General features: G+C 36.5%; 1 non-coding gene across 1 annotated transcript; it reads left to right on the forward strand.

Annotated features, from left to right (window-relative positions):
* Positions 1-13,301: 13,301 nt before the first annotated feature.
* Positions 13,302-13,408, forward strand: LOC141510438 (U6 spliceosomal RNA). The gene has a single exon (XR_012474927.1). It is a non-coding gene; the product is annotated as a U6 spliceosomal RNA (small nuclear RNA).
* The last annotated feature ends 273 nt before the right edge of the window (positions 13,409-13,681 follow it).

Here is a 13,681-nt window from a genome sequence, read left to right on the forward strand (position 1 = left end):
CAACTAAAATAAAAAATACTTGCAATACTCACTTCCCACAAGCTTTGGGAAGTTGGACTAGCTACTTCTCACCTTTGTTTCCTCAACTGTACAATGGGGATTAAAATAATCTTAATACCTGCCTTGCATTAATGTTGTGAGGAATGCATGTTGCAAGCCTTAAATTAACACCTTAAAAATGTGATTTATGGATGTAGCAGAGGAACTTTGTTGAAAAAAAACATGGAAAGTGGAGACAAGATAGAGAATTCACTCCCTCTAGCAGATCTAGGAGAGGCCCCAAACCATCATGTTCCTGAAGGTGATAGATCTCAAACATTTTAGTTCCTTAATCCATATGCCTCCTGCAAACCTTCCTCTCCTCTCCCCACCAAAAAGGGAAAAAAAGGGAAAAGGAAAAAGAAGCCCCAAAATGTTTTTTAAGTAGGGTAGAAAAAAATGAAAGGGCAAGGGAATTAATGAAAAAAAATTTAACCTAGGAAAGTGACCTAGTTATAACAGGTCTCAAACTATAATATAAAACAATCTGATACTGGTAAAAATAGAGTGGTGGATTAGTGGAATAGAATAGGTACATAATATATGTCCATATTAATCTAATATCTGATAAACAAAAAGATCTAAGGTATTGGGTCAAAAACTCACTACTTGACAAAAACTGCTGGGAAAAGTGGAAAACAGTATTTCAGAAATTAGGTACAGACCAAGCTCTCATACCTTATACCAAGATAAAGTCAAAATGGTTACATGATTTAGAAATAAAAGCTAATACAAAAAGGCTAATTAGGGGATCATGGGATAGTTTTATCTATCAGATCTATAGAGAAAGGGAAGAAATGCAAGGCATTAAAAATGTAAAGTAAATAATCCTTTATCATATTAAATTAAAAAGTGTTTACACAAGCACAGCCAATGCAATAAAAATTAGAAGACAAATAGAAAATGGAAAGAATTATAGTATCTCTGGTAAAGGTCTCATTTCTCAAATATATAGAAAGAACTGACTCAAACTTATAAGAATACAAGTCACTGCCCAATTGACAACTGATCAATCGATATGAACAGGCAGTTTTTAGATGAAGAAATCAAAACTATCTTTAGTTGAATGAGAAATTCTCTAAATCACTATTGATTAGAGAAATGAGAAATGCAAATCAAAACAAATTAAAACAACATATGAAAACAGACTGACTAATATAACAGAGGAGGAAAAAGGATAAATATTGGAGAGCATGTGGGAAATCTGGGACACTAAAATACTGTTGTTGGAATTGTGAACTGATCCAATCATTCTGAAGAGCAATCTGGAGCTATGCTCAAAAAGCAATTAAATTTGCATACTTTTGATTCAGCAATAACTCTACTAGCTCTATATGCCAAAAATATTAAATGGGAGTGGGGGTGGAGAGGAAAGGGAAATCAATTTGTACAAAAATGTTTATAGCAGCTCTTTTTGTAGTGGTCACAAATTGGAAATTGGGGGGAGATGTTCATCAATTGAGGAATAGCTGATTAAGTTTTGGTACATAATTGTAATGGAATATTATTATACTATAAAAATGATTTACAGGGATGATTTCAGAAAAATCAGGAAAGACTTACATGAACTGATACAAAGTGATGTGAACAGAACATGCGAACATTTCACACAGTAATAGCAATATTGAATGCTGAACAACTATGAATGATTTGTCTATTTTTCAGCAATAAATACAATGGCCCAAGACAATCCCAAAAGTCTATAATGAAAAATTCTATCTACCCATAGAGGGGAAAAAAACTGATGACATCTGAAGACTGAAGCATACTATTTTTCACTTTCCCTTTTTCATCTTTTTTTGTTGTTTTATTTTCTTCCGCAAAATGAACAATATGGAAATGGTTTTCATGATTGCATATGTATAACTTATATCAGATTGCTTACTATCTCAGGGAGAGTGAATAAAGGATAAAATTTGGAACTTGAAACTTGGAAAAAACTCAAATGTTAAAAATTATTTTTGCATGTAAGTGGAGAAAATTAAAATGTAATTTTAAAAAATTTCATGCAGTATGTATTAGGGTTATAATTTCCATTCTTCCTTGTTCATGCAAATATTCATGTTCATTGTTTGTCAAGTTCATAATTAAAAAAGGAAAGAAACTAGAAGGGTATATGATGTGAAAAAAAGGAGAGTTCTACATCACTTAACGGCTACAACTGAATTCTGCTTTTCCCTTCTAACAGCTGCCTCTACTCTTCACTAACAAAAGTAGCATAGTAGAGCTGAAAGAGTCCTGAACTCTGAGCCTAGGTTCTAATTGGTCATGCAATTTTACTTCCTTAATGCCAACTTCTTTATTTGAACCTGAATACAGAAGACCTTTTTTTTTAATTGCATCAATCTATGGAGTCTCTTTTTATAGAAACTCTCTGCAATTGCAGATTGCAACCCATCTATGATCACTGAATCATAACTTTTGGACTATAAAGGACTTTAGAGATCAAAACCTTGCTAATTGTGACCTCTTTGCTTTTCTTCCTTTCCTGGGGAGCCATTCTCATAACAATTTCAACAAACATTTATCAGGCATTTACTTTTTGCAAAATCCTACAGAATTGGTACCAGGGTTCAAAGATAGATATAACACAGGCTCTAATTTCATATAGATCATAATTTTTTCAAAAGAATAAGTAAACAAATAACTAAAAAAGGAGTGAGATGAGAATAAAGAAGAAATTCAAGCATTGGTACTATGAGAAATTGGGAGAAAGCAAGTCACATTCATGAGGGTAGAGGCATGAGTAAGGTTGGGTGAGATAAGTTTTTAGAGAAAAGATAGAGCCTGAATTGGGCTATGAAGAAAGGAACATAACCATGTAGAGATGAGGTATGTGGGGGCTAGCATGGGGGCTGATGTGAGGAAAAGCATGGATCCAAGAGAGGGAAGGATGAGAAAATGATCAGCATGAGGGTAGTAGGAGCCAATGCTGGACAGAAAAATTGTTGCCACTTTGTAGGGGGACTTTGAATAGCAAAGTCAAATGGGATGCCTACTGCCAACAGAGCAAGGTTTAATTTTTGTTAAACAAAGTTTAATCTTTGCTCTGTTGACAATGGGGAACCCTTGAAGGTCTCTGAGGAGAACTGCTGTGCAAAAAAAGATACCTTCAAAAGATTATTCAGACCAAATCTGAAGGCTGGCCAAATATGGAAACAGGAAGACTAGTTAAGAGATTACCATACTAGAGTCTAGGCTCATAGATCTAGATATGCTAGAGAGAAGGAAGTTAGGACCTAAACTAAAGTGGTTACTATGGGAAAAGAGAGGAGGGGTTATGAGAAATATTGCAGACATAGAAATCATGAAACTTGGCAGGGGAAAAGCCATCGTCATCAAAAGGATTTGCTAATTACTGAGCCATGGGATGGGTTATCCTGGGCACGGTACAAAGCAAATTAAGCAGGCACAGCCTGCTTAATCCCTCTGGGGGATTACTATTTTAAAACAGACCAATGCCTTGTCTGTGTTCCAAGAATGGATTGTCTGCAGCATGGCAAGTCAAAGAATGTTAGATTTGGGAAGGACCTTAAAACAGAGAATGAAAACTGTCAAGGAAGGAAGGAATCCCAGAAAGAGAATATAAGTTGTCAGAGATGGAAGGGGCCCTAGAATAGAGAATTTAAACTATCAGAGACGAACCCCCCCCCAGAAAAGAGGACATAGAATCAGAATTGGAAAACACTTTAATATAAAACACATAATCTCCAACGCCTGAGAATCCTTCTTTCCTTCCAAGTTCAGCTAAGGTGTTGCCTTCCATGTGAAGCTTATACTGATTCCTCTAGTTGTTAATGCTCTCTACTGCTCAAATTATGTTGTGTTTACTTCTCTGTTTATGTATCCTATCTCCCAGGAGAATGGAAGCTCTTTTAGGATAGGGATTATTTTTTATTGTCTTTGCACCTGCAGTACCTCGTATATTACCTTGCATGTATTCTTAGAAATCCCCCTAAGATACTGAACACAAGACCTGGTGATGAGCATTAGGGGAAAATTCTGTCCCGATTCTTTCTCCTTCTTTTTCTTTACCTCCTTATCTTCCTCCTCCATCTTCATCATCACCAATCATTATCAATCATCAATATCATCATCACTACTAATACACTGTACTTTAAAATTCATCCAAAGACCAGAGATTCATGTACAGATCTCTATCTATCAGGACCTAATCTCCAGGAAGAAGAATAAAGTCCAGGCCCAATCTCCTTTAAAACAAAGGATCAAATATTTGGAGCTGGTTGTGAGAGGCTATGTGTCTTTTCTGACTCACATGGGTGAGTGACGGAGGAAGAATTTAAATCATCATCCCCAAAATTTACTACTCTTTTCATTATATCAGTATTCTCTCCCCGCCCCCCCCCCCCAGTTCTTGAAAGGGGATTAACACATTTCTCTGCTAATCAAGGGACTTTTGGGGTTAGAATTTGAAGTGAAACAGTTTTGTCTCATCCTTTGACTAGAAAAAATTTCCACTTTCTTCCTTATCCAATGATACATAATCCCCAATTGTCCAAACAAAAATCATTCCTCTCCCCTGCTACCCACTCCTAATTCTCTGTCCTATCCACCTAATCAATCCCCCCTCTTAAATGTAGTTCTAGCTATATTCTCCTTTTCCAATGTACCTTCTAATATTTTATTAGTAAACTTCTCTTGATCTTAGGTCTTTTTCTCTCACACATCTTCCATCTTCTGGAACTCACAGAGACCTAGAAAACACACACACGTGCAGATATACATCTCATCACCATCACCAGAAGACATTGACTTCCTAGACCATCTTCTTCAGTATTGGATACTCAAGGATGTGAAGTTTTCATTCTAAATCACTAAGAGATTTCAATTATCAATGCTGACTAACTGCCATTATGGGACTGATAAAATTAAGAACCTCAGAAATAGTAACAGCCTCCCTCCTCCAGAATATCAGTCCTGCCTGGAGCCTGACTCCTCCCATTATTCTACAGAGAATGATCCTTGCAGGCCATTGGCAATTGTCTCTCCAAGCACCTACTTCAATACCTACTTCCCCAGTAGCCATGGTTCCTGACAACTCAGTAAGAAAAGTTCTTACCATCAAGATCTTTGGCACTTTCAAATGCTTCAATAATAATGTTTTATCAATGAAAACAAGATGGAGAATTCTCTGTTCAGGTGGAAGGGAGAGAGCTTAGAAGTGGTGATGGATGGGGAGCAAAGAATATGCTTGCTTTTCCTCCTAGTTAGGGGCTTAGGAGAGGAGGAAGGAAGCTAACAGGAGAGAAAGCCTGGAAATAAGTGAGAAGATGGTGATGATTATGATGATAAAATAGTTAGTATTTCTATGGTACCTATTATATTCTTAAACAGTAAACAAGATATCTTATTTTTCATCCAGGTCTGGGGGGTGTGGGGGAGGAGGAAAAGTGTCATCATGAGAGTACCCTCTGAATCACTGATTCTTTTCATCCTACTTGTAGTTGAAATTATATATATATGTATGTGTATATGTGTATAAATGTGTGTATGTATATGTTAATGTGTTTGTATGTATATATATACATATATATATGTATTTGTGTCTATATAATTTTCCCCATTAGAATGTGAGTTCCTTGAGAGTAGGGACTATTTTGCCCAATATTTTACCCATTTTTTATTCATTCATTTCATTCACTCATTCATTCAATCCAATCTCGGACACTGAAACTGATACTATGTGACCCTGACCAAGTCACTTAATGTCTAAAAAGGGTTGCTGTAAAAATAAAATTAGATCACATCTATAAAGTGCTTAGTATAGTGCCTTGAATATAATAGAAACTACATAAATTCTAACTATTTTATCATCATCATCATCATCATAACATTCATTCATAGTTTTCTCTCATATTAACTCTCTTCCTCTTTGCCCCCACCCCAGACCAGGATGAGAAGAAAGCATATTCTTTGCTCCCCAGTGCCATTTCAAGACGCTCTCCCTTCCACCTGCACACAGGGAATTCTTCATCCAGACACATCACCCTAGCCAGGTCCTAACTCCATGTAATTCTTCCTTTTTTTAATTAGGATTGCTTATTGGTCTTTATATCCAACCTAATTTAACATCCCCGTTTTTGAGGGTTTCAACAAAGAATGCCTCCTCAAACATCCTGCCTCCCTAGTTCATCTTATTAATTTCCAAGACCTGCACCTTCATTCTACTTCAGCTATACATAGAGAAGGTCATGTTTCATCTCATCACCCATAATGATTCCACTTTTATAATTCAGTACTCCCAAATTCCTTTCATTTGATCATAACCTCTTTTCATTGCATGTTTCCTTATGCCATAATCACTCCAAACCTTTCCTTCCTTATCAATAGTGAGTCCCTCTCTAAGTTCTGCCAGATGATCAACCCTGCTCTGGTTTCATTATTCCCTTTTCCAGTCTTGACCTGAGAGTTAACTAGTCCAATAGTATATAGAATTCCACTTGCAGATCCCTTGCCCCTACACCTATAATTTCTTATGCCTTGTCAGACTTCAATCGATAGCCCTCATCATGGAACTCCTCTCCTATTCAGGTACTCTCTCAAGTGATTTTTAACACTGATGGAAAAAGTCCTATGATAATGTAAACTTGGAACCACTCCAACTGATGTTATCTAAGAATGACTTTACTCATCCGACTGAAAACTAATACTTTTTTCTTTCCTAATCAACTATTCTCCTCCTCACAGTGTGGTTTCAAATCTCTCCTTTCTACAATCATCCCAAACTACCCTTTCCATTCCCTCTTAGCAGAGAACATTGTTCCTTTTTTATTGAGAACATAGAAGCCATTTCTCCCAATACATTCCTTCTTCTATATCCTACTTCTCAAAGTCCCTTGATACCAAATCCTAGCCTCACTTTTGCTCTACTACAAAGGCTGGGTGGTCCTTCTTTTCCTCAAAGTCCATGCCTTTGATTCTGTTCCCTCTCATTTTTCCGTTTAGCTTACCTCTGTCATCATCACCCTGTCCTCTTTAATTTTTTAATTTTTTTAATCTTGTGCTTCCTACATTCTGCCTGAAAGCATGCTTGTCTTCTCCATCCTAGAAATTGCATTTGGGCTTATCATTCCCTCAAGCTACCAATATATCACTTTTCTCTTTCACAAACAAGCTCCTAGGAAAAATTTTTGACATTAGTTATTTCTACTTCCTCTTCTCTCACCTACTTCGCAAACCCTTATACTCAGGTTTCCAACTTCATTATTCAACAGAAATAACTCTATCCAAAGTTACTGATAATACTTTAACCGCCAAGTCCAATGGTCATTTCTCAATCCTCATTTATCTTGATATTTCTAGAACACTTGGCACCACTGACCACACTTTCCTTTCCCCTGGGTTATAACATTAGTCTCTTTGATTCTTTCCCTATCCTTTTGGACTCTCCTCACTCTTCTTTGTTGGATCATCAGTCAACATCCACCCACTGTGTGTAGGTGGACCCCAGACAGAGGTATACTGGCTCAGGAAAGCCAATTGCTAAATTTTCAGTGTGAACATTTATATTTCAGAAAATGGAAAATGTTACAAATTAGGGCTTAATTGATTGTTTTATTGGTTTCTAGACTTTAAAAAGCGATGAAGAAAATGTTGATAATTCAGAATGAACTTAAATGTCTGTGTGGGTCAATTATTTTTCCCCCAAAGAACAAGTTATTAAATTTATTGACATATTTCTGACTTCAGCACTGTCCTGAACTATTTTATCTCCCTTTTCCATTCTTTCTTACTAATTTAAATAATAATAATAATAATAACAACTAACATTTGTACAGCTCCTATGAATGGAATGGGCAGATACAATGGATAGAGTTCTGGACTGTAGTCAGGAAGACTTGAATTCAAATCTATCTGTGTGACCCTGCCATTTCCATATTAACCCTATAGGTGGAAATAGCAAATCATTCCATCATCTATGTTAAGAAAACCCCAAAAGGGATCATGACTGAAATGCCTGAAGAGCAACTATGTAGATAGCACTTACTATGTTTCAGGCACTATGCTAAGCATTTTAATTTTATTATCTCAGATGATCTTCACAACAACTTTGGGAGGGGTGAGGTTAAGTGATTTGCCCAGGGTCACACAACTTATAAGAGAAACTAGATTTGAATTTGGGTCTTTCTGACTCTAGACCCAGAATTCTATCCATTGCACTACCTAACTATCCCTACATCACCATATCTCATGAGTTCAACCATCTCTATGCTGATGACTTTCAGAATTACATATCCAATCCTCTACTTACTACTGAACTCTAGTCCTAAAGCCCGGTGTGTTGAATGGGCATTTCCCTTTTAATGTCCTGCAGACATCTTAAATTCAATATATCCAAAACAGAATTTACCAAAAATCCATTTCTTTTACTAATTTCTCCATCTTTCCAGTTATGCTGGTTCAAAACCTAAGCCATTCACTCTTCACCATACATTTAACTGTCAAGTCTTGTCAATTCTTCTTTTACATCTGTCACATTTATCCTTTTCTCTTTATTTACACAGTCCAAGTTGGGTCCCCTGACTACCTCTGACTTCCTAATTGGTATTCCTCTATAGAGTCTTTCTTTCTCTGATCTGCCTTCTACACAGATGCCAAACTGACATTCCTAAAACAATGACCTGATTCCCCTGCTCAAGAAGAATCAATCACTCCCCATTACCCCCAAGATAAACTACAAAGTGACCTACCTACAATTCCTTCTGCTAGACATTCCATCTGGAATGTTCTCTCTCTTAGAGTCCTAGTCTTCCTTCAGTGTTCAACTCAAGTGCCACTACTTCATAAGGTCGTCTTTTGATTTCTTCTCCTTGTATTTTCTTTTTCTATTGTTTTTGAATTTTACAGTTTCCCCCCAATCTCACTTCTCTCCCCCCGCCCCCCCCGCAGAAGACAGTCGGATAGTCTTTACATTGTTTCCATGCTATAGCATTGATCAAAATTGAATGTGCTGAGAGAGAAATCATATCCTTAAGGAAAAAATAAAGTAGAAGAGATAGCAAAATTACATAATAAGATATATATATATACACATATATATAGTCTTTGTTCTTTGTTTAAACTCCACAGTTTTTTCTTTGGATACAGATGGTATTCTCTTTTGCAGATAACCTAAAATTGTTCCTGATTGCTGCACTGATGAAAAGAGCAAGTTCATTAAGATTGATCATCAACCCCATGTTGCTGTTATGGTGCCCAATGTTCTTCAGATTCTGCTCATCTCAATCAGCATCAGTTCATGCTTCCAGGCTTCTCTGAAATCCCATCCCCTCCTGGTTTCTAATAGAAGAATAGTGTTCCATAACCTACATATTCCACAATTCAGCCCAATCACTCAATTTCCAGTTCTTTGCCACCATAAACAGGGCTGCTTTGAATATTTTTGTACAAGTTATGTTTTTAACCTTTTTCATGATCTCTTCAGGGTATAGACCCAGTAATGGTATTGGGGTATTTCCCTTTGGGTATAATTCTAAATTGCTCTCCAGAAAGGCTGGATGACTTCACAGTCCCACCATCAATGTATTAGTGTCCTAGATTTCCCACATCCCTTCCAAAATCGATCATTGTCCTCTCTGGTCATATTGGCCAGTCTGAGAAGTGTGAGTTGATACCTCAGAGATGCTTTAATTTCCATTTCTCTAATCAGTAAAGATTTAGAGCAATATTTCATATGACTATGGATTGCTTTGATTCCTCATCTGTAAATTGCCTCTGCATATCCTTTAACCATTTGTCAATTGGGTAATGGCTTGTTATTTTTTTTTATAAATTTGACTCAGTTCTATATATATTTTAGAAATGAGTCCTTTATCAGAAATGCTAGTTGTAAAAAATTGTTTCCCAATTTACTACATTTCTTTTGATTTTTGTTATAGTAGTTTTCTTTGTATAAAAGCTTTTCAATTTAATGTAATCAAAATTATCTAGTTTGCTTTTAATGATGTTCTCCATCTCTTCCTTGGTCGTAAACTGCTTCCCTTACCATAGCTCTAACAGGTAAACTATTTCCTGATCTCCTATTTTGCTTATAATATTGTCTTTTATGTCTAAATCTTGTACCCATTTTGATCTTATCTGGGTATAGGGTGTGAGATGTTGGTCTAATCCAGGTTTCTGCCATACGAACTTCCCATTTTACCAACAATTTTTATCAGAATTTTTATCCCAGGGGGCAGCTAGGTGGCACAGTGGATAGAGCACTGGCCCTGGAGTCAGGAGAACCTGAGTTCAAATCCAGCCTCAGACACTTAATAATTACCTAGCTGTGTGGCCTTAGGCAAGCCACTTAACCCCATTTGCATTGCAACAAAAAAAAAACTAAAAAAAAAAAAAGAATTTTTATCCCAGAAGCTGGACTCTAGGTTTATCAAACAGCAGATTACTATAATCATTTCCTGCTATCTCTTTTGCACCTAGTCTATTCCACTGATCTGCTATTCTGTTTCTTAGCCAATACCAGACAGTTTTGATGATTGATGCTTTATAATATAATTTTAGATCTGCTAGGGCTAAGCCACCTTCTTTTTATATTTTTTCCCATTAAATCCCTGGATAGTCTTGACTTTTTTTTTTCTCCATATGAATTTACTTTAAATGTTTTCTAGCTGATTAAAGTAATGTTTTGGAAGTTTGATTGATAAGGCACTAAATAAGTAGTTTAATTTAGGTAGAATCATCATTTTTATTACATTACCTCAGTCTACCCATGTGCAGTTGATATTTGGCCAGTTATTTAAATCTGATTTTATTTGTGTGAGAAGTGTTTTGTAGTTGTTTTCATAGAGTTTCTGAGTCTGCCTTGGCAGGGAGAGTCCCGAGGATTTTATATTGTTTAAAATTACTTTAAATGGTATTTCTCTTTCTAGCTCTTGCTCCTGTATCTGGATAATAATACTTAGCAATGCTGAGGCTGTATGAGGGTTTATTTTATATCCTGCAACTTTGCTAAAGTTGCTAATGGTTTCCAGGAGCTTTTAGATGATTTTTTAGGATTCTCTAGGTATACCATCATGTCATCTGCAAAGAGTGAGAGTTTTATTTCTTCCTTCCCAATTTTAATTCCTTAAATTTCTTTTTCTTCTTTTATTGCTGAAGCTAACATTTCTAATATGAGATTGAATAGTAGTGGTGATAATGGGCATCCTTGTTTCACCCCTGATCCTTTTGGGGAATGCCTCTAGCTTATCCCCATTGTATATAATGCTTATTGATGGTTTTAAATAGATACTGTTAATCATTCTAAGAAACATTCCATTTATTCCTATGTTCTCAAGTATTTTTAGTAGGACTGGGTGCTTTCCTTGTATTTTCATCTACCTGCCAATACTTTGTACTTAGCTGGGATGTATTTTGTATAATGACTTATCTATACCCATAGAGTTTCTGCTCAAGATAATATGAATTTTTTGAGGGTAAGGGTTGTTTGAATTTTTCTTTGTGTCCTATATCCTGTTACACACATAGCAGGGCCTCAAAAATTCTTTTTAAATGAATAAATGCAAATCATTTTATATAGATTTATATTTATATATATTATTATTTATATATTTATAATATATTTACATATATTATTTGAATTTCGTAGCAATCCTGTGAAAAAAAGGGACTATTATTTTCCCCACTTCATAATCACAAATTTCTTCTAAATTGAAGTTCAAAGAGGTTAATTGACCAGGGTCATACAGCTTCTAAGGGACTGAGGGAAAAAAACTGGACTTATGATTTCACCAGATGAGAGAACATCCATGCAAGTTGGCACCTTCTCTGAGTTGCCTAAATCTTGGCCAAAAAACATAGTCATACATGTGTTGAAGGCAAGACTTGAATCCAGGTCTATCCTAATTTTGAAGCCAGCTCTCTATCCCTTATGTTATATTGCCTCTTTCATGTCTACAGTGAAATTCCAATAAGAACTTCCTGATATCCAGGTCAGCACTCTAGCTACAATACCACAGCTGCATCTCCCTTTTCCTTGTTATTCTAGCAAGCACTACCAGCTGGTTTGACTCTTCCATTCTTTTCATTCATGGGCTCAGATGAAAGGAAGGAACCAATCCATCAGCATTCACAACCATCTCCAACCTCTTGGCCTCCCCAGAACTAGAGTCAATCAGAATTTCTAATATGCAATTCATTTAGAGACTGGTGAATCAACCTCTGCCCACAGATTCTTGTAGATTCATCTGTGGGCCAACAATGTCTGTGTCTCATAGCCTCAGGCCTAGAGTCATGATGGATTCAGGCCTTAGTTCCAATCCCAACTCCATTGATATTTACACTATTCTGAGAGTGTAGGGTCTTGTTAGGAAACCCCCTCAGAAGCAACATGATGTTCAAGCTAAAACATCTATTACTTGAGTTTTGCAAGCAGGCACTCTATTCTCCTGTTGTGGGAAGACAAAGGAAAGAGGTATGGTCCCTCACTCACAGAGGTCCACTACCTAAAGAAAAAGATGTAGCCTTTGTCATCAGAGGGATCCCCTGTGTGATGAAATAACATGATCCACCCTTTCTGAGTGAGTCCAGGAAGGGGAGGAATCTCTTCTCTGTCTGTCTGTCTGTCTGTCTGTCTGTCTGTCTCTCTCTCTCTCTCCCTTTTCCTCTCTTCCCCTCTCATCTCTCTATAATTCTTAATCATGGTCTCTTTCTGTCTCTGACTTTCTCTTTCTCTTTCTGGTTCCACCTCTCTCTGGTACATGCATACACTGTGAATAAGTATTTTTCAATTCAGCAAGGCAGGAAGCCAAGGAGACCAATGTAAGATGATTCAGGATGAGATCCAGGTCAAATGAAAATATTCAAAATGGCCACAAAGACAAGAATTCTTGGTCTTTCTGTAACTTGAAGCCAAGCTCATGACAATTCAATTGTTTCTCTCAACTGGAGGGAAGTATAGCATTAAGTCAGCCAAACCATCAGCTGAATTTTTTGATCTTAGGGACAATGATGTCATTTGAGCAACATTGTATCATGTGAGTAGTATCAAACTCAAATAGAAACAAAGATCACGCAGGCTGTATGTTGACTTAGAAAATCACACATTTCTAAAATTACATACATATTTATTTTTATTTGTTAAATTGTTTCATTAAATTTTTTAAAATTAATTTATTTTGAACAATCTTTTCCAGTTAAATTTTAAATCAGCATGCAGTTTGGGCTCCACTTCTGAGTGTTATGGGCCCCATACATCCATGGGTCATGTATTTGAAACCACTTTAGTGCCCACTTCGGCAGCAGTGCTCACTTTGGCAGCACATATACTAAAATTGGAACAATACAGAGAAGATCAGCATGGAGCCTGCACAAGGATGACACGCAAATTCATGAAACCATTTTAGTAGGTGCAGTATGACACTTCGTATCAAGAAGAGCTGAGTTCAATTCTGCATCAGAAACCAGCTGTGTGACCAATGGGGAAGTCATTTAACCTCTCTAGTCTACCTTCTTCATGTATGTAAAAGGAGAGGGATAGGTTCAAAGGATTCTAAAATCCTTTTCAGCTCTACCATTTCATGTATTTTTTTCCAGCTCAGATAATCTATGTTCTAAAGCTTCTTCTGATTCTGACATTCTATGTTTTAGGTCCCTTTTCATTCTGATGTTCTATATTCTAAGG

The sequence above is a fragment of the Macrotis lagotis genome, chromosome 1 (genome assembly GCF_037893015.1).
Source record: "Macrotis lagotis isolate mMagLag1 chromosome 1, bilby.v1.9.chrom.fasta, whole genome shotgun sequence".
Lineage (NCBI taxonomy): Eukaryota > Metazoa > Chordata > Mammalia > Peramelemorphia > Peramelidae > Macrotis > Macrotis lagotis.